At 36.8% G+C, this 27,720-nt stretch overlaps 1 long non-coding RNA gene across 1 annotated transcript; it reads right to left on the reverse strand.

Annotated features, from left to right (window-relative positions):
• Window positions 1-5,865: 5,865 nt before the first annotated feature.
• LOC122237685 lies at window positions 5,866-19,338 on the reverse strand. Its single transcript, XR_006216287.1, has 5 exons — window positions 19,252-19,338; window positions 14,896-15,112; window positions 14,259-14,443; window positions 13,286-13,330; window positions 5,866-6,869 (listed from the first exon to the last, which is right to left on the reverse strand). It is a non-coding gene; the product is annotated as an uncharacterized LOC122237685 (long non-coding RNA).
• Between the last annotated feature and the right edge of the window lie 8,382 nt (window positions 19,339-27,720).

Raw genomic sequence — 27,720 nt, forward strand, 5'->3', positions numbered from 1 at the left:
GGTTATTTGTACTTTACGATTCCCACCATACTATCTATCAGAGTATGGAAAGATAACCTGGTTCTTGCTCCTCACTGAGTTGTATTTAAATAAGGGAAAAGGGGCCCCTTTTTCTCACTTTTTCCTCCCAAACAATCTGAGTATACTCCATCATGAGCTCTAGGGCAGGCAGGGGTAAGGCCCTCCTCCTCCTCAGAGACTCACAATGTCTATTTATTCCTAAAGCCCTTCCAGGAAACTTTACCTAGGCTGGAAAGAAAGGGAATTTCTTTCCTTCGTGCTCTTTATATTGCAACACTTCCTAAGAACTAGGTATTTGATATTAAAATCTTTTTTTCTGATACTGATTTCTGATTTAATACATGGAAAGATGCTCAACATCATTAATCATCAGGGAAATGCAAATCTAAACCATAATGAAATATCACCTTACACCTGTCAGAATGGCTAGAGTCAAAAAGACAAGAAATAACAACTATTGGCAAGGATGTGGAGAAAAAAGAAATCCTTGTGCACTGTTGCTGGGAATGCAAATTGGCATCACTGTGAAAAACAGTATGGAGGTTCCTCAAAAAATTAAAAATAAAATTACCATATGATCCAAGAATTCCACTACTGGTATTACCCCCAAACCCCCAAAACATTAATTCAAAAAATACATGCATACCTATGTGTTTGTGTATGTGTGGGGGGGCAGTTTAAAATTTTTTTTTTTTTCATGCACACCTATGTTTACTGCAGCATTATTTACAATAGCCAAGATATGGAAGCAACCTAAGGGTCCATCAGTATATAAATAGGTAAAGAGGATGTGGTACACACACACACACACACACACACACACACACACTGGAGTATTACTCAGCCATAAAAAAGAATAAGATCTTGGGGCGCCTGAGTGGCTCAGTCGGTTAAGCGTCCGACTTCGGCTCAGGTCACGATCTCGCGGTCCGTGAGTTTGAGCCCCGCGTCGGGCTCTGTGCTGACAGCTCAGAGCCTGGAGCCTGTTTCAGATTCTGTGTCTCCCTCTCTCTCTGCCCCTCCCCCGTTCATGCTCTGTCTCTCTCTGTCTCAAAAATAAATAAACGTTAAAAAAAAAAAAAAAGAATAAGATCTTGCCATTTGCAACAATATGGATGGACCTAGAGAGCGTAATGCTAAGTGAAATAAGTCAAAGAAAAACAAATACCATATGATTCCACTCATGTGGAATTTGAGAAACAAAACAAACAACAGTGGAAAAAAAAGAGACAAACAAAAAACCAAACTGTTAAATACAGAGAACAAACTGGTGGTTGCCAGAGGAGAGGTAAGTAGGGGAATAGGTGAAACAGATCAAGGGGATTAAGAGTACACTTAACTGTGATGAGCACTAAGTGATGTATAGAACTGTTGAATCGTTATATTGTACACCTGAAACTAATTTAACACTGTATATTAATTACATTTCAAATTAAAAAAAAAGAAACTTGGTCTGCAAAAAAAATAGTATTTTTTTTTTCTGATTGTGATGGAACATCACCTCTTTGATGTAATAGATGATGTCCGTATTGTGGGGAAGGTACAGACTTACATGAAGGGGGACAATGTCATGGCTGATATTTCAAAATATTATCCTGCCAACTCTTGATACCCTAAAGTGTAAGTTCTTTTATATTAGGGACTATGTCTCATTTTTCTTAATAAAGTCAAGGAAGAGAGTCAGTTACATAGTAGAGACTCAGTAAATATTTCCTGAATATAGTGAAACACAGAAAAGGGAAAACTTAACTGACAGGGCTAGGAATGAAAGATTTATAAGGGACCTGTCATAAAGCATATTGTCCAGATAGACAAAGAGGAAAAGATAACGTTCAGCCAAATGTATCCGACGCCTTTACAATTTCATTTTTTTTTGGTCAAGATATTGTTTATGTTACCATTAGCAGAGATTTCATGTTACGGTGTTTTTATATCATTCATAGCTCAGAGTCTGTAAGACCCACCACATACCTTTAGCAACTAATTTATTAACAGGTTCAGGGGAGAAAAGAAATGAGTAAATTCTCACATGCTACAATTGTTTCTGTTTCTTAAACTTGAAATGTATATGCTACTGGGTCAGGCTGGAACCACACCCAGAACTGTGGTTGGTAGCGTGTTCAGTCCATAGCTTGAATGTTATAAACTTTGCACAACGGACTGATGAATATGGATGAAAGATCTCAGACGCTGAGAAACATAGAGTATTTCAGAAAACACATCAGTTTAGGTCAGAGTATTGTTTTGTTATATGGCATACGTACAAGGAGAAACATTTCTTCATTTCACATGGAATATAATATCCTGCAATTTTATCCTCATTTCTAAAGCCTCAGCAAACTGTAATTCATAGGCTGGCATGACTTCAGTGGGTACCGACTTACTGAAGAAGAGATTTTTTTTTAAGTTTTATTTATATTTTCTGCACCACACTGTGAAGTGCCCCCAGTGCTTTGTTTCTCAGAGGCAGGATTAGAGCACAGATGGGAGAAGAAAGGCATGAAATTCTAGACTTTGAAACATTCAGTCAAGATTTATACTGTATCTCTTGTTACCTGGCGCCTCTATAATACCCTTCACTGGAGAATTTCAAAGCCCATTATGCTACACAAGTGTGTTAATAAGTAAAGTTTTAAAACTATTATCTGTGAGAAGATTAATCAAACTACACTAGAGGTGAAATTAATGAGCAAGTGAGAAGAGGCCCTTTTGGTTTGTTGGTTTGTTTTGTCAGTAAGATCTAACGTCAAATAGATCTGACCCAGTTGGAAGCATGGCAGCCTTAGTTCTTTCTGTTTACTTCTTCTTGGCTCTAGTCCAGTTAGGCCTTTGACAATTAAGGGAAAATACTACTTTCTCTCTCACGTGTCTTACATATGCCTGCATGGTAAAAAATAGTCTGTACCACAACCACATCAAATACTTTTATTTTTGGCTGGCTTTTTCATGTTTCACATTTTGGGAAATTACAATCCAATTCTTGAATACACATATTCTAAAAATATAGGCCAGTAGCTATCTCCCAAGAAATAACCTTGCCAAATAGGTCATATTTTCCTTCAAAGTGCAATCAATTGTAGAAGATGGGTATTTTTCCAAAAAAAATTAAATTAATATTCTTTTGAAAGTAAGGATTCTTTTCTATTGAAAAAATTATCTGTGGGAAAGGAACAGGTTATATCATAAAGCATGTGAAATTTTAACTCATTTAAATATTTTATATGACCAAATTAAATACATTGTGGATTACTCATATGCAAATATATATATATATATATATATATATATATATATCAGTTATGCACATTTCTGTCACATTTGGTTAGGAAAACAGAAGCTATTCTGTGTAAGCCAGAAATAAATTTAATCAAAATTAAGTGCTTAAGCTATTGTTGGAGGAGGAGCTGAGATAAGGGATGTCAGGAAAGCACTACTGAAGGTCAGAGGTTGATAGTGAATATTCTAAACCCATGGTTCTCCACTAAGGGCAATTTTGTCCGCACAGGGAACATTCGCCTGGAGACATTTTTAATTGTCATGACTGGTGGCAGGGAGGGTTGCCTCTGGCTTCTAATGGATAGAGGCCGGGTGCTTTATCCATGTTGCCTTGGGTGAGGCTTGGTGATGCAGATCAAGAAAGAGTTTTACAATTTTGTTATACTCACAGTTCCATAGGAAGAATTCAGCAAGCTACCAAGGGCCACCGAGGGGAAATTCCAGGTTCAGTCCTGAACTAAGGGAGAAAGCAGAACTGTGTGCTGTGCCTTGCTGTGGTTTCTGGAAGAAGGAACAGGTGTGGGAAGGGAGGCTGGTGTTGAGGGTCCCAAAATATGACACCTTGGCATATTGAATATCTTAAACTGAAGGAAGCTGAGAAAATGGCAGTAGCAGGAAGGTCTTTCTGCCCTTCCTCCCTCCCTACTCGGTCCTGAAATGGGTCATGTGAGAGGTATCCTCCCTGGACCAAAAGGAAGGAACACATTCACCAGAGATGGTGTGTTTGGGGCCAAGACATCACTACAAATAAACCCTGTTAAATTAAGCCTGATCACGAATAGACACTTCTCTAAAAAAGATATCCAGATGGCCAACAGGCACATGAAAAGATGCTCAACGTCACTCATCATCAGGGCAATACAAATCAAAACCACACTGAGATATCACTTCACGCCCGTCAGAGTGGCTAAAATGAACAAAGCAGGAGACTATAGATGCTGGAGAGGATGTGGAGAAAGGGGAACCTTGTTGCATTGTTGGTGGGAATGCAAACTGGTGCAGCCACTCTGGAAAACAGTGTGGAGGTTCCTCAAAAAATTAAAAATAGATCTACCCTATGACCCAGCAATAGCACTGCTAGGAATTTACCCAAGGGATACAGGAGTGCTGATGCATAGGGGCACTTGTACCCCAGTGTTTATAGCAGCACTTTCAACAGTAGCCAAATTATGTAAAGAGTCTAAATGTCCATCAACTGATGAATGGATAAAGACATTGTGGTTTATATACACAATGGAATACTACTTGGCAATGAGAAAGAATGAAATATGGCCTTTTGTAGCAACGTGGATGGAACTGGAGAGTGTGATGCTAAGTGAAATAAGTCATACAGAGAAAGACAGATACCATATGTTTTCACTCTTCTGTGGATCTTGAGAAACTTAACAGAAGACCATGGGGGAGGGGAAGAAAAAAAAAGGTTAGGGAGGGAGCCAAAACATAAGAGACTCTTAAAAACTGAGAATAAACTGAGGGTTGATGGGGGATGGGAGGGAGGGGAAAGGGGGTGATGGGCATTGAAGAGGCCACCTGTTGGGATGAGCACTGGGTGTTGTATGGAAACCAATTTGACAATAAATTTCATATTAAAAAAAAATTAAGCCTTATCTTCCTAGTTACTACTTCACGATTTACTACCTCCAGTCCTTTGTCTTGTCAATTCTTTACAAATGTATCATTTCTTTGTCTAAAAGAAGTTTCTTGTTCTGGTCACTCTTGGAAAGCAAGACAGGATGTAAAAGAGATAAATGTATCTGGTAACTATAGAGAATGAGATGGTGTCAGGGTATGGAGGAAATCCACCAACGTAGTTAGAGAAAAACATTAAAAAACAGGCAAATCTAATCAATGTATACAGACTTAGAATATTAAGGAGTACATATTTATTTTAATACTAGATAGAAACATATATATAATATTAATTTGGGAGAAAATATATAAATCAATAGTTCTACCGGCGGGATTTGGAGTAAAGTATTTCCTCACATTTCAGTTCTATTGTTAGTAACTGATGGGTCTGAAGCAACTGACACACTCACAAAATCAGTTTCCTTGGGCAATATAGTAAGTTCTGGTAATTTCCTTGGATTGTTGTTGACATCAAGTGAAATACAGTATGGAAAGCATCCATGTGATGTCTGGTGCAAAGTTGATGGTCAATAAATCTATTTATGTCCAGCCACCTTGCCTTTGCCCTCCAATGATTACAACGATGAAATCCAATCCAATCCCTCTTGCAAGAGAGCAAGTTAAGTAAGTAGCAAAAAGGAAGTAGTCCATAATTAGATTTAATGATGTGGGTGCTGAGGTTAATAGAAGTGGAGTTTTGTCTCAGCTGAAATGGGAATAATACTAATATTTACTTTATGTGAAAATTATAAAGATGAAATAAGGTAATGAAAGTTTATGAACACATAGTTATAATATGTGCTTGATAAACCTTAGTTGACAAAGGATCATAATAGAAACAATGATAACATTAATATTTGAATTTCCCTAAAAAGAAGATAGTAAAAAATTCTAAGGAAAGAAGGAATCCATTCGACAAGTCATCTCGGTGGTTGCTATTTTATTTTAGACACAGAGCTGGTTTCCATATTATAAAATCGAAATATGAGGTTTTACAGTTCTCAAGAATTATCCTTATTCAGAAAATGTTTTCTCCTCTCTGTCCATCCTTCCTGTCAGTGCCATTGTCTGTTTGTGGTTCTTATACCTGCATAAGGTGGGAAGTGAGGGAGTTCCTTATTCTCAGCCTCAAAATTGACTGCTCAGGCTGGCTTTGTGGCCTCTTTGGGTAGTAGAGCTAGGGTGCTTCATAATAAAATATGAAGTCAGTCTGCCTATAAGTGTATCCAGATTAAAATATTTCTACTTGGGACACAGTCTGATTAAGGTTCTTAAGTTTGGACTTCCAACCCAAACTGGTTATTTGACATTTATTTAATCTCCTCATGGAAAAATTGAAGAACGGACTCGCATGCGTTTACATTAAACCCAAACAGATAATTACATTTTTCAGATCTGCTTCATTTTAGACACCAACTCCTCCTTGCTAAGTTTTCAGGGAAGCCAGTCCTGCCCTTCAGGGCTCTTGTGTACCATGCAGCTTTATTTCATGCTTCCTTCTGTGTACTGCAGCTGGTTTATAGCCTCTCTTAAATTTACTCAATGTTCTCTTTTTTTTTACTAGGACTTTGCTACTCTAAGAATAAATCACAATTACACATTTCCTTTCCCTCCAGCTGTCTTTTAGTACTCCTTTCTCTTTTTCGGTTCTTCCTCCTTGTAAAACCATTCCTTTAGTGTTTGCAACCTCACTCTATGACACAGCATTCAACTTCTCCTCTGTAATTTCCCCTTTCCGCAGTCTGTACCACTGCACTGTTCAGTGAGCAAGTACTCATTAAACACCTACCACGTGTCAGACACATGTCTGGAGAGACATCTTCACCTTTCCGTGGCTTTTCTTGTAACCAGCTCTAATAAGTGCGTATCTGGCTTCTCTTTCCATCCTGCAGTTTCTTCCTGTCTATGTGGTGGGAGGAGTGACTTCTTTTCTGATGCGAATTCTTTATTTTAGAGATAAAGACACACTCAGTTTCCAAACACAATACCTCTGACACAACCATCTCCACAGGACACTGAAATGTTATCACAATTTAGGGCTCCCGGTTTTGGATTAGCAGGTGCATTTCAAAAATCGTTAGAAAGAACACAATTATCATCTTACTCTTTTTGTAACCCTTGAAGCCATTCTGGGCTAAAACGTTTGGGACATTTGTATTGTTTCGGGAAGAAGTTGAAACTCCTTAGATATTGCATACTCTTTTTGTTTTGTTTTTATTTAAGTTTTTATTTAAATTCTATTTACTAACATATAGAGTAATATTGGTTTCAGGAGTAGAATTTAGTGATTCATCGCTTACATATAACACCCAGTGCTCATCCCAACAAGTGCCCTCCTTAATGCCCATCACCCATTTAGCCCATCCCCTCCCCCAACACCCCTCCAGCAACCCTCAGTTCTCTGTACTTAAGAATCTCTTATGGTTTGCCTCCCACTCTTTTATCTTATTTTCCTCTCTTCTCCTATATTCATCTGTTTTGTTTCTTAAATTCCACATATGATTGAAATCATATGGTATTTGTCTTTCTCTGACTTATTTCACTTAGCATAATACACTCTGTGCAAGCTCCTTGATCTGCTCTGATAACTTTCCAGCTTTAATATAACTTTAATATTCAAATACTGAATTCCTCCTAAAATATGTCTCTTCTTGCTTTTCTCATGCATTGTACTTGCTACTATGTATATACTTGTCACACTCTCACTCTTCTGACTTTGCCAATGTTAATTCTCCTTTCATTTCAATATGTGTATCCCTTTCTCTATGAAACCTCCCTGAGTTCCCAGTCTCATGAGACATTTATTCAATGAATGAGTATACATTTTAACACTCATCATGACTAATACACATTTTATTGTTTTTAATACAGACATCCTGATGATCATTCCAAATAACCTTGTTAATTTCTGAAACTGAAACCAAGTAGCAAATTCCTCTCTAAATTTCTCTGTTGAAAGATGCTACTGACATTTGGTTTTCCCCAACTGCTTTCCCATCTTACCTTACCAGCTGATCCAATATATGACTAGTTACAATGTTTCATCCTGGCTTGTAATTTTTTCAGTGGCAAGGCATCTTTATTTGCTAACAATGTAGTAACCAGGATAAAATATTTTTGTTTTCTTTCACTTCAATAGAGACCAGTGCTGGTTTATTTTTGCATTTAAAAAAAATTATTTATTTTTGAGAGACAGAGCATGAGTGGGGAAGTGGCAGAGAGAGAGGGAGATACAGAATCCCAAGCAGGCTCCGGCTCCCAACTGTCAGCACAGAGCCCCACACAGGGCTCAAACTCACAAACCCCAAGATCACGACCTGAGCTGCAGTCAGACGCTTAACCCACTGAGCCACCCAGGCACCCCTATTTTTGCATTGTTAATGGAGTACCTGATACTAAGAAAACTGGGGCATCTAACTGCTGATAATTAGCATGCAAGTAGCATTCCCATTTAACCTAAGACTGAATAGAAAAAAGAGACAGGAAAATTTATTTATCAGAAATTAATGAAGAATGAGAAATGATGTCTAATTGAATCAGCATTATTATCATTAAACACACCCTATTTATTCAGCTCTTTGATGTATTAGGTCATTTAAGGTATACCCACAGACGGTTGCCTGTAGGACCTCTTCTCACATGTTAAATGTCCTCGTAAAGCAGGGATTATTTCCTCTCTTAGTTTTTTAAATGCTGTTCTCATTAAAAAAATTTTTTTTCTAATATTTATTTTTGAGAGACAGAGAGACAGAGCGTGAGCAGGGGAGGGTCGGAGAGAGGGAGACACAGAACCTGAAGCAGGCTTCAGGCTCTAAGATGTCAGCACCACTGCAGGGCTCGAACCCAAGAACTATTAGATCATAACCTGAATCAAAGTCAGATGCTTAACCAACAGAGCCACCCAGGTATCCCCATTCTCATTTTTTAATTAAAGGTAGAGAAAGCTATGCAGACCTTCTCTTTATGTAAATATGCCTTGAAAGTCATCGGTAAATACAAGTATGTGGCTCATGGAAAGGAAACAAAATTTGGATAAGCAAAATGTTTAAACTGGACTAGAGTTCTAATGTTAAAAGATATCATTACGTGTCATAACTTTTTATTGTTTTTCTTTTTGCTGTATATAGAAGGAATGGTATTTTTTTTTTTTACTTTACAGTAAAATCTCTAATTTTTTATGTGGATTTGAGAGTATCCTAAGTGTAACAGGCAGCCAGTGTGAGTAATACTAATAACACTTCATGCACTTAATGCTTGAGAATATACAAAGCCCTTTTCCATGGATTACTTTTAAAAAGTTATTTACTTTATCCCTGCGAAGGGTATTAGGCGGCTATTCTTGCCCAAGTAACTATATAAACTTTTTGACAGAGGATTTATGACATAATCTCTTTGCATTTTTACCGCCTGGCATAGTGACGCTCAATACATTTTTTAAAAAATGAATAAATGAACAAACAGTAAATAAAAAATTATTTTATTTTTAATGTTTTTAACTTATTTTTGAGAGAGAACAAGACAGAGTGCAAACAGGGGAGAGACAGAGAGAGCGGGAGACACAGAATTCAAAGCAGGCTCCAGGCTCTGGATTGTCAGCACAGGGCCGGATGCGGGGCTCAAACTCCCCAACCAGGGGATCATGACCTAAAGTCAGACGCTTAACCAACTGAGCCACGTAGGTGTCCTTGAATAAAAACATTTACAATTTGGGTAAATGGCAGAGGGAGAAATTGGACCCAGGTTTTCTGGCCTCTAAACTATTTTGAATCTGAGAAAACAGTATAAACTACTTGGGTCTGAAGACCCTTTCTATGTCCAAAAGTGGCTGGCTTTGCATTAGGACACACATCCTGTTGGGATGGGAAGACGGGTATAATGTAAAGATCAGGGAACTGAAAGATGTACAAGTCCGGACGCAGAAGAGTCAGTATGGATTGTGTGTGAAGGGGAGAGTCAGGCTGCTTGACTTGTCAGAGATTCTCTGCTGCACAGTCTGTGGGCTTGCTGGGAGATAAGAATCTTTACATCCAGCTGAAATTAATTGTTCCTGCTTTTGTTTTTTATTGTGGTAAAGAAAACATAACACAAAATGTATCTTTTTAAACATCACATTCCTCAAAAAATTAAACACAGGGTTGACATATGATTCAGCAATTCCACTGCTGGACCTATACCCAAAAGAAATGAAAGCAGGGACTCGGACAGATCCTTGCACACCCACGTTCATAGCCGCATCGTTTGCAATGGCCAAAAGGTGGACGCGACCCAAGTGCCCTTCTGCAGATGAATGGATATGAGTGGTATATACATTCAATGGAATACTATTCAGCCTTAGGAAGGGAGGAAATTCTGACACTTGTTACAACATGGATGAAACTTGAAACGTTATACTAAGTTATATAAGCCAATCACAAAAAGACAAATCTTGTATGAAACTAATTTTACACAGCCAAAACAATCCCATTAACGGTCTGCAAGGATTGTTGAAGATGGCCTTATGCCTTTTCTTATTTGTCTTTTACCAAACAAGACACTTTGGTTTGGCAATTCGTCTCATTTCAAGCCTCTTTATTCGAGTGTAATAGAATGCACTAAAAATATTGATTGCATCATCTTGGCTTGTTTGCAAGCAAATTAACTCAGAATGTGATTCTGAAGTGCGGAACTATAGGGACTGTGCAAAATCAAATTCTTGCAAAAAGATATGCCCTGTTTTGAGGGTAAATAGGCAGCGGACATGGATAACTCAATAAATTGTAAGGGAACTGAAATAAAAATTCCTGCTTTTTAGTTTTGTTTTTTTGTTTTAGTGTAAATTATATCTCACCAACTGTGTTTCCTAATTCTTTATTTATTAGGAAAAATAAATTTACAGAAGAAGAGGAAGCCTAACAAAAGAGCATCACAACATTTAAAAAATTATAAAATATTTTGAGACAAATTATAAGAACAACATAAATTGGAGAAAACATTTTAAATGGTAATTATAATTACTTTTAATTTATACTACATTAAAAAAATCAAAATAGCCTGTAATCTTAAGCTAGTTAATTCTGTTAAAAAATTGTAAAAGTTTAGGGGCACCTTTGTGGCTCAGTTGGTTGGTTAAGCGTCTGACTGTTGATTTAGGCCCAGGTCGTGAGGTCATGATCCCAGGAAAGTGGAATGGAGCCCCACGTCCAGCTCCCTACGGTCCACTGGGTGGAGACTGCTTAGGATTCTCTCTCTCCTACTCTCTCGGCTCCTTCCCCACCTGCGTGTGCACATACTCTCTCAAAAAAAGTAAGTTATATAAACCATCATAAGAATGTGAGCAATACAGAAACTAAAAGAAATAAAATGTCTACTTTTGTCCAGTTTCCTTAATTTGTATTCCCTTTCACTAAAAGTAATTAATATGAACATTTTTGTTATCCTTCCTGAAAAAAAATATGTATTTTATCTATTTTATTCTTTTTATTATCTATAAAATATCCTGAGATTTGATTTTGTATAACTGCTCTTCCCATGTCCATTATTTCTGTCCTCTTATCATTATCAGTTTCCTCAAATCTGTTAATCACACTGAAGCTGAGGTGATCTTTTTGAAATTAAAAACAATTCAAAATTAAAAAAAAAGGGGGAGGCACCTGGGTGCTTCATTCAGTTAAGCATCTGACTCTTGATTTCAGTTCAGGTCATGATCCCAGTATTGTGGGATCAAGCCCTGAGTCCGGCTTTGTACTGAGCGGGGACTGTGCTTGGGATTCTCTCTCTCTCTCTCTCTCTCTCTCCCCTGCTCTTGCTGTCTGTCTCTCTCTCAAAATAAATAAATAAACTTAAAAAAAAATTGGGTACTATGTAAAATTTTTTAAGGACTCCTTATGAGTTTACATTATACCTGACACAGAATAAGCATTCTGCTAAATATTTGATGAATGAGAGGAAAGAAAGCTTTACAGTACAGGAAAGAAGAAACACAGAAATGAAAGAAGGGAAAAATTTTAACCAATTGCTTTCCCTCATTTTTTGTTATTTAAAAAAATTTTGAAATGAGTATACTTATTACATGCATTTATGCATAACTGTGCATCCAACACTGTATTTCATAAAGTTTAAAAAATTTCATTAATATGGAAGGTTATCTTATTTCTTAACAGAATGAGATTGAGCATATTTTCACGTGCTTATTGAGCATCTATTTTTTTTTCAAAATGTCCCCTTATATAATATATGTAACACATAATATATATTATAATAAATATAATATATATAATATACTTTATATAATATAAGGTATGTCCCAATATATACCTAATAAGGTATAAGCCCCACAAATGGCTGATGTTTTCTTATGTTTTCATTTATGCATATTTTCTCCATAGTGCCCATATGTTTTTGATTTAAAAAAAAATTAAACAATTAAGTAGTGCATTTGATTTGTTCGTGGGGTTGGAAATACATGTGTGCACAACTCTAAACTGCTTCAGTCATTTGGAGAGTGTGTGGCATTAATCAGATACATGGAGATTTGATAGCAGTATGAGGTAATTTGTTTCACCTGGAGAATATTCCAGCTAGAGAATATTCTAGCTCTTCCCCATGCAGGTGAGAAGGTGGCCCTGTGGTCAATGATGGGTGAGACCCTTAACCAATCCTGGCAGAACAAGACTCAGAGCAGGACGCTAACACTGGCTTCATGTATAACCAAATTATCGTTTTTATTCTTATTAAGTTTTAACAAGATGATGAATAATGCCCTATAAAATGTAGATTGTTTCATTGTATTTTACCTATATATCTCAGTTTTCTTAAGATAAATGGATTGATATGCAAAATGCTACTATTTAAAAAAAATTTTTTTTAACATTTATTTTTGAGAGTGAGAGAGACAGAGCATGAGCAGGGGAGGGGCAGAGAGATAGGGAGACACAGAATCTGAAACAGGCTTCAGGCTCTGAGCTGTCAGCACAGAGCCTGATGCAGGGCTCGAACTCACGGACCACAAGATCATGACCTGAGCCGAAGTCGTACACTTACCCGACTGAGCCACCCGGGTGGCCCTGCAAAATGCTACTTTTAATTATTAGTAAAAGAGGAAACATAAAATTGGTTGTGGTTAATATTTATTTTTCATATATATAGAGTCTGTGTTTTTGTACATTAGAAATAAATATTATAATGCAAAATAGCTCTTCGGGTGCTTTTTTTCTGGTATTTAATGGAACTGGAGGTAATAGTACTGATTATGTAGAATTGTAAAAATGTATTTTAATGAAAGAGAGATAATGCCTAGGTACTTTAAAGAGCTGACACTTGCCTCCACCCCAAACAAGATGATGATATGAACTAGTAACTCATAATGAAAAAAATTACTTACATGAATATGTAAATGCTGAGATTTAATGAAGTCCCATGTTCTGTGCTGTGAGAAGAAAAAAAAAAGCTTAACAGAAACAAATGTGATTACATACTTTAGTTGACTTTTCTTACGTACAATAATTTTTGTTCAATTTGGCCTTTGATAATCAATTCTTAAAAGAAAGTACAAATAGAAACCTGTTCATTTTCTGTCACTGAAACCTGAGTGTGTGTGCAAAGTCATTTTTATTTATAAAAATAGTTAATTTTTGTCTTTGTATTTTAAGGGGATCATTTGTTATCATGATGTTTGTATTAATAGCAAGAATATTGATTTTTAAATTGTTGTTTTCTGTTTTATAGCATACATTGAAGGGACTAATTTGGTTTTTAATATGGGGTATAAGTAAAAAAAGACATTCCTCTTGGTAATGGAAATTACTTGAAAATTTAATTTGACTTGTATTTAATTATGATTCATTTTAATTTCATTAGACTTAAATTACTCTATATTTACACTTGCTAAGCATGGTCCACTGTGACTACTCAATAGGTTTCAGCACTCAAACAATCTCAGCCTTAGAAATGAAGCAATTTTTGAGAAAATTTGTATTCATAAAAACACTTAAACATGCATTAATAAAAGTGTATTTTTATTCATGCCAAAAGGAACCTATGTTCAAATTGGGCCAAAAAATGTACAATATTTCCTTAAAGAAAGCCATTATGAGACTTACACTTAATAGAAATTATAACCAAGCATCTGTACATAACGCAAAACAAAATAGAAAATGTTGACTCTCGTAGAACCATTTATTTTGGTTGCTACCCAAAATACAAAAAAAACAAACAACCCCCCCCCAACTTCCTTCTTAGTAAGATTCATGTATACTTCTTAAAAGGAAATCATAATTTTAGCATTTCCTGCTGTAAAATTCAGAAAAAAATAGAAGGGGGGGATTAGTGCATTTTGAAGATGAGAACATAATAACCTGTAAAAGGCTGATGCTCAGGGTAATCTGACTTCTGTCATGTTGGGAGAATGACTGCCGGCTCAGCATGAACTACAGAAGGGCAGCTGTGAGCTTCTCCATGTTATTTGCACTTCCATCATCTTCTGGCTGATCTTCAAAGAGGTTCCCAAGCAGAGTTCAAAATTCGCACTGTGAAATTCTCCCTGTAATCCAGATTAGAGGTTGAATCTGCATACCAAATCCCAGGTAGGAGGTACTCACAGAGGTCCTAGTCACTTAAGGATCAAATGGCAGCTGCCATTTTAAGTGGCTTTCTAAGACTGTCTACAGAGAAGAATGAAAACATGCCTTCACGTTCTTCATTTTAAAGATTATATATATATATATATATACATTTTTAAACTATGACTATGACTGTCTTTCTTATGGGTTGTAGTACTGGCAGCTCATGCTTAGTTCTACCCTGGAGCCAAATATATACTGAGTCCTTTATCCGTTACCATGCCTGAAAATGCAAGAAATATGCAAATCAAATGGATTTAAACAGTAAAAGGCACTTCTTAACTCATATGACTAGTATTCCAGGAGTAGGCCTGGCTTTAGGATTAGTTCATTGTGGAGCTCAAATATAAACAATTCTGGATTCTATTCTTACCTTTTCACTTGGTTACCAGCAATGTGGTTTTCTCCTAAGGTTGAATGACCTCCTGGTTATTGTCAACAGTGACACTGGAGTTTAGGCTTCATTCTTTGTGGACGGTGGGAGAAAGGGCGGAGCTTCCCATTTTTATCTTTGAGGAAAACCTTTCCAGAAATCTGCAGGAAACTTTTCCTCACATCTCTTTGGTCAGAATTGGCACACATTTTCATACCTAAATGATTCAATGGCGGGTGTGTGAGGGAATACATTTATCCTTAGAGCAGTCAAGTTTAACTCTTGAGCTGATATAAATTATTCAAACACCATATCAACTACTCAGTGGGTGATGTGCAGATGGATACGGAGGGGGAAGGGCCTGTCTTAACATGAGCTACTGCTTGCACTGTATGTCGCCCCAACATCCATATAGAGCAGCCTTCCTAAATGTACAATTTTAAGAATGCTTCTTTTTACACAAAATGTTCTCATCCATCCATTTGAGGGTCCTGGTAAGAAAGAGCCTTTCACTTTTATTTAGTTGAATTTCATTTTACTTTTTAACCTGGAAGATTTTAATTCCAGCCACGTGCCTTTATTGACATCACATTTCACTTAAGAATATTTAGTTTGTCTTAAAAATTTCCTTCATATGGTCTATAAATTTTTACACATACCAACTTTTTAAAAAAAGTGTATTTATTTATTTTGAGGGAGAGAGAGAGAGCAGGGGAGGGGCAGAGAGACAAGGAGAAAGAGAATCCCAAGCAGGATCTGTACCATTAGGGCTCAAAATCACAAACTGTGAGGTCATAACCTGAGCTGAAATCAAGAGTCAGACGCTTAACCAACTGAGTCACCCAGGCGCCCCAACACATACCAACTTTTAACTAATGTAATGGTCATTATCACTGATCATTTGATACCCTGAGTTCCTTATTATGGATCTGAGAAAACAAAAAAAAGGGGCCTACTTAAATTCTTTTTAAAGATAAAGATGAAGTTATTTTTAGTTTTCTTGTAAGAACTCAGAACCCTGAACTTTAATTTCTTTTAAGGAGAAGACACTTGTGCTGTCTACACAATTTATATGCATTTTCACTACATACAACTACATGCATCTTTATGCTGCACTATGTACAGCTGCTTAAAAACCATGATAGTGTTGAAGGAGTTAAAATAACAGAGAAGTAGGGGGACTGGGATTTTCTTTGTCCCTCAAACACAGGTGTATTGAGGTCAGATCACTTGGAACACCCAGGAAATCAATCTGCAGAGTGGCAGAAAGATCTCCACAGGAGGAGGGGAACAGCTTGGCAGGATGGAGGTTCGTGTATGTGAACTGGGGGAGAGAAAATGGCATAGGCACGGAGGGGAGGGAACCCCTTCTGTGGAGAGGCAAAAGGAAGAGAAAGACAGAGGGCTTCAGTATCAAGGAAAACCACTCTGGACCATGGAACAAGAAATATGGACAGTACCAGTTTCTATTTTGCAAACAGCCTTAGGAGCTGAAGCTCAGAGGTCCCAAAGTGCATGACTTTCTTCTAACCTGAGCTGGCCCTGCATGTGTGCCTGTGGGGGAGGGAGCTGCCCCGGGGCACTGTAGCAATCTCAGGGACACACTGGGAGAGAACAGTCCCCTTCCTTGAGCACTGTGGGAAGAGGGTTTATTGCCTCTTCAAGGACAAATGACCCTGCAAGAGCCAGCCAAAGGCTTTTTATCAGCAGGGCTGAGGGGCACTACACCAGAACAGGGTCCACAGGGTGCAGGCCCCTTAAGACATAGGGTTTTGAATCCCAGCCAAGTGTCTAGAAGGTGCAGGAGACTGTGGAGTTGGGCAGGCTGATGGCCTGCACTACTCTGTGAGGGCTGCAAGAACAGTGTGGTTTGAGACACCCAGTCTGGGAGGAGAGATTGGAGTGTCTCCATTTTTCTCCCCAACAACAACATGGTGGGGCTTCAGAGAACAGGATGGCGGCCCCCAGTGGAGGTGAGACCTGCTTACACCAAACCGCTCCCCTCCGTGCCTGGTAACTGCTTGTTTACTGGAGTGAGACTGACTGATAAAATGCAGTCAGCCTCTCCTCCAGACCAGTGCTGCCACCAGTCCCAGGCACCAACAGACAACTGTTTTTGTGTTCCTCTGTTTGTCTATTTGTCTCTTTGTTCTTCTCTTCTTCTCTTCTGTTCCCTTTTCTTTTCTCTTCCTATGTTCTTCTTTTTTTCCTTTGGAATCAGGCTTATAGTTTCTGATTTGTTTTTGGTAAACATATTTTTTTCTGCTTTGTTTGTTTAACCAGGCATTTTTACTCTATTCTTTTTACATCTTTTCTGTATCTTCTTTATTTTCCTTTCTCTCTCTCTGTACTAACTGTATAGTTCTTTTGATTCTCTGCTTGGTCTTCTTTTCTCCCCTTTCATTTTTCTCCTGTATGAGATCAGGCTGCCCTCTTGCCCTTTCCTTTTTTCCAGAGTTATATCAATGAACAAATCAAAGCAACCTGGTGGAAGGTCCAAACACTCTGCCACAACAAGCAAGGAGAAGCCTTGCAGAGGACTGACCAGTGGGATAGAGCAGCCAAAATGCAACAACAGAGTGCACGCAACACATTCCAAAAACACTTCCTAAAATGCCAGGCCTGGGACAGTGTATGACCCTTTTTTAATATAGTAGTACTCACAGGTTCAGGACACATAACAAGATTTTAAAACATGCAAGAGACAGAAACCTAGCCAAAATGACAAAATGGAAGAATTCTCCTCAAAAGAAATTCCAGAAAGAAATGACAGCCAGAGAATTGCTCAAAACAGATTCAAACAATATATCTGAACAAGAATTTAGAATAACAGTGGTGAGACTAATAGCTGGGCTTGAAAAAAGCATAGAAGACAGCAGAGAATCTATTGCTGCACAGAGGAAAGTCCTAAGAAATAGTCACAATGAATTAAGATATGTTATAAATGAGATGCACAATAAACTAGGTACAGTGACAATGAGGATGGAAGAAGCAGAGGAAAGAATAGGTGAAATAGAAGATATAATTATGGAAACTGATGAAGCTGGAAAAAAATAGGGGAAGGAAATATTAGATCATGAAGGGAGAATTAGAGAGCTAAGTGATTTCATAAAATGAAACAATATCTGTATCATTGGAGATCCAGAAGTAGAAAAGCAAGAGAAGGGGCAGAAGGTTTATTTGAACAAATTATAGCTGAGAACTTCCTTAATCTAGGGAAGGAAACAGGCATCCAAGTCCAAGAGGAATAAAGAACTCTCTTCAAAATCAACAAAAAACAGGTCAACACCATGCCATGTCATAGTGAAACTGGCAAAAAAAAAAAAAAAAAAAAAAAAAAAGAGAATTCTGAAAGCAGCTAGGGAAAAACGGGCCATAACCTACAAAGGCAGACACATAAGGGTAGTAGCAGACCTGTCCACTGAAACTTGGCAGGCCAGAAGGGAATGGCAGGAAATATTCAATGTGCTAAATAGGAAAATAATGCAGCCAAGAATCCTTTATCCACCAAAGCTGTCATTCAGAATAGGAGAGATAAAGGCTTTCCCAGACAAATAAAAACTAAAGGAGTTAATGACCACTAAACCAGCCCTGCAGGAGATCCTAAAAGGGATTCTGTGATTGGAAAGCAGCAAAGACAACAAAGGGCCAGAGAGGTCACCATCAGCACAAAACCCACAGATAACACCATGACACTAAATTCGTATCTTTCAATAATCACTCTGATTGTAAATAGACTAAATGCCCCAATCAAAAGATATAGGGTATCAGAATAGATAAAAACCCAAGATCCATCTATATGCTGCCTATAAGAGACTCATTTTAGACCAGAAGACACCTGCAGATTGAAAGTGAGGGGATAGAGAACCATCTATCATGCTAATTGACGTCAAAAGAAAGCTGGAGTAGCCATATTATATCACACAAACTCAATTTTAAAACAAAGACTGTAACAAGAGGGAAAAGGGTATTATATCATAATTAAGGGGTTTAACCATCAAGAAGAGCTAACAATTGTAAATGTTTATGCCCCTAACATGGAAGAACCCAAATGTATGTGTGTGTATATATATACATATATATATATATATATACGTATACGTATATATATATATATGTGTGTGTATATATATATATGTATACGTACATATATATATATATATACGTATACATATATATATATATATATCTATACCAATGAATCACAAACATAAGCAAACTTATTAATAATGCCATGATTGTATGGGACTTTAATATTCCGCTTACATCAATGCACAGACCATCTAGGCAGAAAATAAATAAGGAAACAGCTCTGAATGATACATTGGACCAGATGGATTTAACAGATATACTTACAATTTTTTCATGTTAATACAGCAGAACACATTCTTCTTGAGTGCACGTGAATCATTCTCCAAACAGATCACATACTGGGTCACAAAACATCCTGCAACAAGTATAAAAATATTGAGACCATACCATGCATATTTTCAGATCACAATGCTATGAAACTTGAAATCAACCACAAGAAAAATTCTGGAAAGCCCCATATATGTGGAGGTTAAAGAATATCCTACTAAGGAATGAATGGTTCAACCAGGAAATTAAAGAAGAAAATAAAAAACATATGACAGCAAATGCAAATGAAAACATGACAGTCCAAACCCTTTGGGATGCAGCAAAGGCAGTCCTAAAAGGAAAATACATTGCAATTCAGGCCTATCTCAAGAAGTAAGAAAAGTCCCAAATACACAACCAAACCTCACACCTAAAGGACCTAGAAAAACAGCAACAAAGAAAGCCCAAAGACGGAAGAAAAATAATAAAGATTATAGCAGAAATAAACACTATAGAATCCAAAAACAAACAAACAACAAATCAGTAGAACAGATCAATGTATCCAAGAGCTGGTTTTTTGAAAGAATAAACAAAATTGATAACCCTCTAGCCAGACTTCTCAAAAAGAAAAGGGAGAAGTCACAAATAGATAAAATCACAAATTAAAGAGGAGAGATCACAACACCACAGAAATACAAACAATTATTATAGAATACTATGAAAAATTATATGCCAACAAACTGGACAGTATGGAAGAAATGAACAAATTACTAGACACTCACATACTACCAAAATTCAAATGGGAAGAAATAGAAAATTTGAGCAGACTCAATGCCAGTGAAGAAATTGAATCAGTTATCAAAAATCTCCTGACAAATAAGAGTTCTGGGCCAGGTGTTTTCCCAGGGGAATTCTACCAGACGTTTAAAGCAGAGTTAACATCTATTCTTCTCAAACTGTTCCAAAAAATAGAAATGGAAGGAAAGCTTCCAGACTTATTCTATGAAGCCAGCATTACCTTGATTTCCAAACTAAAGACCCCACTAAAAAGGAGAGTTATAGACTAATATCCCTGATGAACATGGATGAAAAAATTCTCAACAAGATATTAGCAAACTGAATTCAACAGTACATCAAAAGAATTATTTTCACCATGATCAAGTGTGATTTATTCCTGGGCTGCAGGGCTGGTTCAATATTCACAAGTCAATCAACATAATACATCACATTAATAGAAGAAAGGATCAAAATCATATGATCCTGTCAATAGATGCAGAAAAAGCATTTGACAAAATACAGCATCCTTTCTTAATAAAAACCTTCAAGAAAGTTAGGATAGAAGGAACACACCTTAACATCATAAAAGCCATATATGAAAGTCCCACAGCTAATATCATCCTCAATGGGGAAAAACTGAGAGCTTTCCCCCTGAGATCAGGAACACGACAGGGATATCCACTCTCACCACTGTTGTTTAACATAGTGTTCAAAGTGCTAGCCTCAGCAATCAGACAAAAAAATGAAATAAAGGCATAAATAGAATCCAAACTGGCAAATAAGAAGTCAAACTTCCACTCTTTGCAGATGACATAGTACTCTAAATGGAGTACCCAAAGACTCCACCAAAAAACTGCTCAAGCTAATACAGGAATTCAGTAAAGTCACAGGATATAAAATCAATGTGCAAAACTTGGTCACATTTCTATACACCAATAATGAAGCAACAGAAAGAGATATCAGGGACCTGATCCCATTCACAATTGAATCAAAAAACTTAAAATCCCTACAAATGAACCTAACCAAAGACGTAAAAGATCTGTACACTGAAAACTATAGAAAGCTTATGAAAGATATTGAGGAAGACACAAAGAAATGGAAAAACATTCCATGCTCATGGATTGGAAGAACAAATTTTGTTAAAATGTTGATACTTCCCAAAGCAATCTACATGTTCAATGCAATCCCACTCAAAATAGCACCAGCTATTCTAGCTTCACAGAGCTAGAAAAAACAATCCTAAAATTTGTATAGAACCACAAAAGACTCCTAATAGCCAAAGTAATGTTGAAAAATAAAACCAAAGCAGAACCTGTATTACAAAGCTGTAATCATCAAGACAGTATGGTATTGGCACAAAACAGACACATAGACCAATGGAATAGAATAGAGAACCCAGAAATGGACCCACAAATATATGGTCAACTAATCTTTGACAAAGCAGGAAAGAGTATCCAATAGAAAAAAAGACAGTCTCTTTAGCAAATGGTGCTGGGATAATGGGACAGTACCATGCAGAAGAGTGAAACTGGACCACTTTCTACATCATACACACACACACAAAATTCAAATGGATGAAAGATCTAAATGTGAGAAGGAAAGCATCAAAATCCTACAGGAGCAAACAAGTAGCAACCTCTTTGATCTCAGCTGCAGCAACTTCTTTCTTGACATGTCTCTGAAGGCAAGAGAAATAAAAGCACAAAATGAACTATTGGGACCTCATCAAGATAAAAAGCTTCTACACAGCAAAGGAAACAATCAACAAAACTAAAATGCAGACGATGGAATGGGAGAAGATATTTGCAAATGACATATTGGATAAAGGGTTAGTATCCAAAATTTATAAAGAACTTATCAAAATCAACACCCAAAAAACAAATGACCCAGTGAAGAAATGGGCAGAAGACATGAATAGACACTTTCCAAAGAAGACATCCAGATCACAGACACATGAAAAGATGCTTTAACTTCGCTCATCATCAGGGAAATACAAATCAAAACCACACTGAGATACCACCTCACTCCTGTCAGAATGGCTAAAATTAACAACTCAGGAAACAGCAGATGTTGGCAAAGATGCAAAGAAAGTGGAACCCTCTTGCACTTTTTGTGGGAATGCAAACTGGTGCAACTGTTCTGGAAAACAGTACGGAGGTTCCTCAAAAAATTAAAAATAGAGCTACCTTATGACCCAGGAACTGCTCTACTAGGAATTTATCCAAAAGAAACAGGAGTGCTGATTTCAAGAAGAACATGCACCCTAATGTTTATAGCAGTGCTATCAACAGTAGCTCCAAAGAGCTACTTTGGAAAGAGCACAAATGTCCATCAACTGCTGAATGGATTAAGAAGATGTGTATTCACATGCACACACACACACACACACACACACACACACACACACACTGGAATACTATTCAATGATGAAAAAGAATGAAATCTTGCCATTTGCAGCAACATGGATGGAGCTGGAGGGTATTATGGTAAGTGAAAACAGTCTGGAGAAAGATGAAAGACAGATATCCCATGATTTCACTCATATATGGAATATGAGAAACTTAGATGATCATAGTGGAAAGGAAAGAAAAATAAGATAAAAATAGAGAGGGGGGCAAACCGTAAGAGATTTTTAAATACAAAGAACAAACTGAGGGTTGATGGAGGTGGGGAAGATGGTTGATGGAAGGCACTTGTTGGGATGAGCACTGGGTGTTGTATGTCAGAGATGAATCACTGGATTCTACTCCTGATGCTAAAACTACACTCTATATTATCTAATGTAAGAATAAAAAAATCATGATAGTGTTATAATTATTGTTTCATCAGCCCATTTTGATAATAAGCTAATTTCAGTTAGCCAGACTTTTCAGGGATTCCATTGATTAAGTGCACACATATAGGCATCACTATAATTTTAGAAGCAGTCGGGGGCACCTGGGTGGCTCAGTAGGTTTAGCGCACGACTTTGGCTCAGGTCATGATCTCACGGTTCTGAATTCGATCCCTGAGTTGGGGTCTGTGCTGAAAGCTCGGAGCCTGAAGCCTGCTTCGGATTCTGTCTGTCTCTCTCTCTCTCTCTCTCTTTGCTCCTCCCCCACGCATGCCCCCCCCCTCAAAAATAAAGAAACATTAAAAAATGATAAAACAAAAAAGAAGGATATTTAAAAAACACTTCAAAACCTCAAACAACTTCCCAAACATTAATGGCTAGAGTATTTTTGTTTTGTATGCTGGTGTAAAACTATTCTGTTTCCACATCTGAAAATTCATTTGTTAATTTCAGGCCCGCTATTGACTAGTTTATTTAAGAATGAGCATAATCAATGATGAATCTTTTTTGTAAGTGCAATTGCATATAGATAGAAAGTGGTCAAGTGCAGTTAACTATTTTCCTTAAATAAAACACACATAGAAAAACAGATATATTTTTTAAGGGTCACTTCTTATGAAAGTTTAGTCTTTTATTATTCAGACACATCATGTCATACTGTAATGATGTAGATTTAAACTTGCTTAGGAAGGGAAGCTTGTATTTTGACACTAACTGGTTTAAGTCTAATACTTAAATTATATTTTCAGTGTTATTTTTAACATGCTTCTTGTGGGTTCTTTCTCTTCTTTTTAAAAACAAATTAGCCACAAGTTATAATTATGTCTCTTAGTGTAGTTAATGTAAATATGGCATGTGGAAGAATCTGAAAGGATGCCAGAAAATGCCTTCAAAATTAAATGTGGCAAAATACTGAAGACATAAGATTGTAGGGTGATTTCTTTAGGACTCCTCCCTGCCCTTCATCCCAAAATGCCAAGTGGTATTGGGATTGTTAGAATGTTTTAGGTTCGCATTTTAGGGAAGTACTTTCCAAATCTAAGTTTTAGATCCTATGCCACTCAAATCCATCTTTAATATTAGATCTACAGAAATATAGCTTCAAAAATTAAGGAGTAAGTTCCTTTACTTCACAGATAACAGTCTTCTTAATGACTATGTGTCTGTGTTCAAGAATTCAAGTTTATTTGGGATTCAGAATGAACTTGCCTTTCTATAATCTTTAGTGTTTCAAGTATTTTTAAGCAAGGAATAGTTGACATTGGAGAATTTTCCTAAATATTATATATGTATACATATATATTATGTGTATATATATATATATACACACACACATATTATATATGTATACATACATATATATTAAATAAATCTTTATCAGCGCATTAAGGCCTTCCATGACTGGGCCTCCTATTGTCTTCTGCCTCCATCTCTTACCACCACCTTCTAACCCTGCTGGAGCAGCTCTGGCCACCTGGGTCTTCCCCCAAACGCTGCAGGCACATCTGCCTCAAGGCAGAGATCCTCACTCCTCTTTCCCTCACCTTTCAGATATATAAATAAATACCTCCTTCAAACACAACTCTTTCTTAGACCATTAAGGGAAACAGACACAAAATTCCTTTGAACTTTAAATTCAGTATGCTTGGCACTCAAGGTTAGTTGTGAATCAACCAGACTTTTATATTCCCTCATTCACTATACAACTGAACAATCATTGTATGCCATGCATTGGTTTAAGTTTTGGGGCATAGCGGTTGAATAAACAGATGAGAATCCTGTACTCACGGAGCTTTAAATCTGGTGGCGGTGAGGGGGGTAGATGGACACCTAGAAAAAATACTGATTTGAGTGCAAAGAAGAAAACTAAAGCAAGAAAGGAGATACAAAGTATTTGTGTGCATGTATGTGTGCATGGCAGCCAGAGAGCACCTCACTAATAATGTGGCATTTGAGTGAACGTCTGAAGAGGTGAGGGGGTGGGGTGTGTGTACACACACACACACACACACACACATACACACACATACACACACATTCTCACTTTGTTATTTATTCATTCATTCATTTCTTATTTAATCATTTATTCATACTTCCTTCACGTATGTATATACATGGCCTTAAAAATAAGTCTGGAATGACATATTTTGTAACATTAATGAAGTATAATTATTGTTCATTTTATTATTTTCACTTATTTGTATTTTCTCATTGTCTTAAAAATGAAGGCGATACATGCAAAAATTCAAATAAAAGCCTAGCGAGCACATATCCTATGTGCCTGAATCCTCCACTGATCTAGAGCTGTAAAAAGAATATCAAGGCTACAGGCCAAGATAGACACGAGTGGTAGACTGTTCACAATGGTGGATTATCTAGTAATCAAGATTTATTTTTATTGACTGCTTTGGCTTGTTCCAGGTAGCATGTAAGTACATATAATCTATGTAGAAAAGAAACTAATAGACAAAGAGAGAATGAAAAGACGGAATTCCTTGTCACAATTTTGCCCCAGGGCACCTTATAAATAACACATGCAGCTTAGCTGGTCAGTGAAACTATGGCTTTCACATTAGAGCTCTTTGCTACTTAGTCTTTCATTTATTTGCCCCCAAACTTCACATATAATTTAAAAACAGTTCCAAAAACTATAAAACCCTGGTGAAAGGAATTAAAGATGACAGAAAAAAATGGAAAGATATTCCATACTCATGAACTGGAAGGGCTCATATTGTTAAAGTGTTCATATTACCCAAAGGAATTTACACAGTCCATACAATCTTTATCAAAATACCAACTGCATTTTTCACAAATCTAGAGCAAATGGTACTACAATTTATATGGAACCACAGAAGACCCTGAATAGCAAAAACAATCCTGACAAAGGAGAACAAAGCTGGAGGTATCACAATACCATATTTCAAGATGTACTATAAATCTGTAGTAATCAAAAACGTATGGCACTGGCACAAAAATAGACAAATAGATCAATGGAAAAGAATAGACACCCTAGAAATAAACCCACGATTATATGGTCAATTAACCTATGACAAAGGAGGCAAGAATATACAATGGAGAAAAGACGGTATCTTTAATAAATGGTACTGGGGAAACTGGACAGAGACATGCAAAAGAATAAACCTGAACCACCTTCTTATATCAAATTTAAAAATAAACTCAAAATGGATTAAAGACCTAAATGTGAAACACAAAACCATAACACTCCTAGAAGGAAACATAGGCAGTAATTTCTTTGACATTGCCCTAGAAAAATGTTACTAGGTATGTCTCCTGAGGTAAGGGAAACAGAGGTAAGAACAAAAACTGTTGGGACTACATCAAAATAAAAAGCTCTTGCACAGCAAAGGAAACCATCAACAAAACAAAGAGACAACCTACTGAATGGGAGAAAATATTTGCAAATGGTATATCTGATGAGGGATTAATATCCAAAATATTGGATACTTCTACAACTGAACACCAAAAAACACACAAACCACCTAACTTAAAAACGGGCAGAGGACCTGAATAGACATTTTTACAAGGAAGACCTACAGATGACCCACAGAAACATGAAAAGATGCTCAGCATCACTAATGATCAGGGAAATGCATATCAAAATAACAATCAGATACTATCGTACACCTGTCAAAATGGCTAAAATCAAAATGACAAGAAATAACAAGTGGCAAGTAGGAGAAAAAGGAAGTCTCATGCGCTGTTGATGGGAATGTAAATTGGTATAGTCATGGTGGAAAACATTATAGAGATCTCTCAAAAAGTTAAAAATAGAAATACCATATGATCCAATAATTCCACTACTGGGTATTTACCCAAAGAAAGCAGAAACACTAATTTGAAAAGATTTATGCACCCCATGCTTACTGCAGCATTATTTACAGTAGCCAAGGTATGGAAGCAACCTAAATATCCATCAATAGATCAATGGATAAGGAAAATGTGGCACGCACACACACACACACACACACACACACACACACACACACATATACACAGAGGAATATTATGCAGCCATAAAAAGGATGAGGCTGTGCCATTTGAGGCAACATGGATATACCTAAAGGGTATTATGTTAAGCAAAAATAAGTCATATAGAGAAAGACAAATACAATGTAATCCTACACATGAATGGAATCTACAAAAATGAATAAACAAATGAAGCAGAATCAGACCTATCAAACTCATGGTTGCCAGGGGGAGGGGATCTGGGGATGGACAAAATGTGTGAAGGAGAGAGGGAGAGGGAGATACAGGATTCCAGTTATGGAATGAATAAGTCACAGGAATAAAAGGCACAGCACAAGAAATATAATCAATGATACTGTAATAGTGATATAATGGGACAGATGGTGTAGCTACACCTGTGGTGAACGTAACTTATATATTTATATATATTAACATATATATAACTTATATATTTACATATATTAATAACTTAATATATAAACTTATCAAATCACTAAGTTGTACACTTGAAACTAATGTAACATATTGTATCAACTATACTCATAAAAAAAAACAACCTCATGCAGAAAAACATACAATTAACAGAAACAAGCATGGGATTGGTACACATGAATCTTGGGGTTGTGGTAAACTCTGGAAGGGAGGGAAGGTAATGGAAGCAGGTGAGGCATGCAGAAGTTTTGAACTCCACTTGTAATGCTTTTTTTCTTTATTGAAAAAGCAAAATATCTAAAGAAAAAATATAATTTCTTGAGCTTTGTATTAATAAAATTGTGAATTATTTCTGTGGGTGTGTGCACAATCTTTCTAAGTAAACAGGCATCCCTTACCATTTATAACAAAACAAACAAACCTCATACAAGAATGTTTCAAAAAACAAAGTGACAATG

This window comes from Panthera tigris, chromosome B1 (assembly GCF_018350195.1).
Source record: "Panthera tigris isolate Pti1 chromosome B1, P.tigris_Pti1_mat1.1, whole genome shotgun sequence".
In the NCBI taxonomy this organism is placed as follows: domain Eukaryota; kingdom Metazoa; phylum Chordata; class Mammalia; order Carnivora; family Felidae; genus Panthera; species Panthera tigris.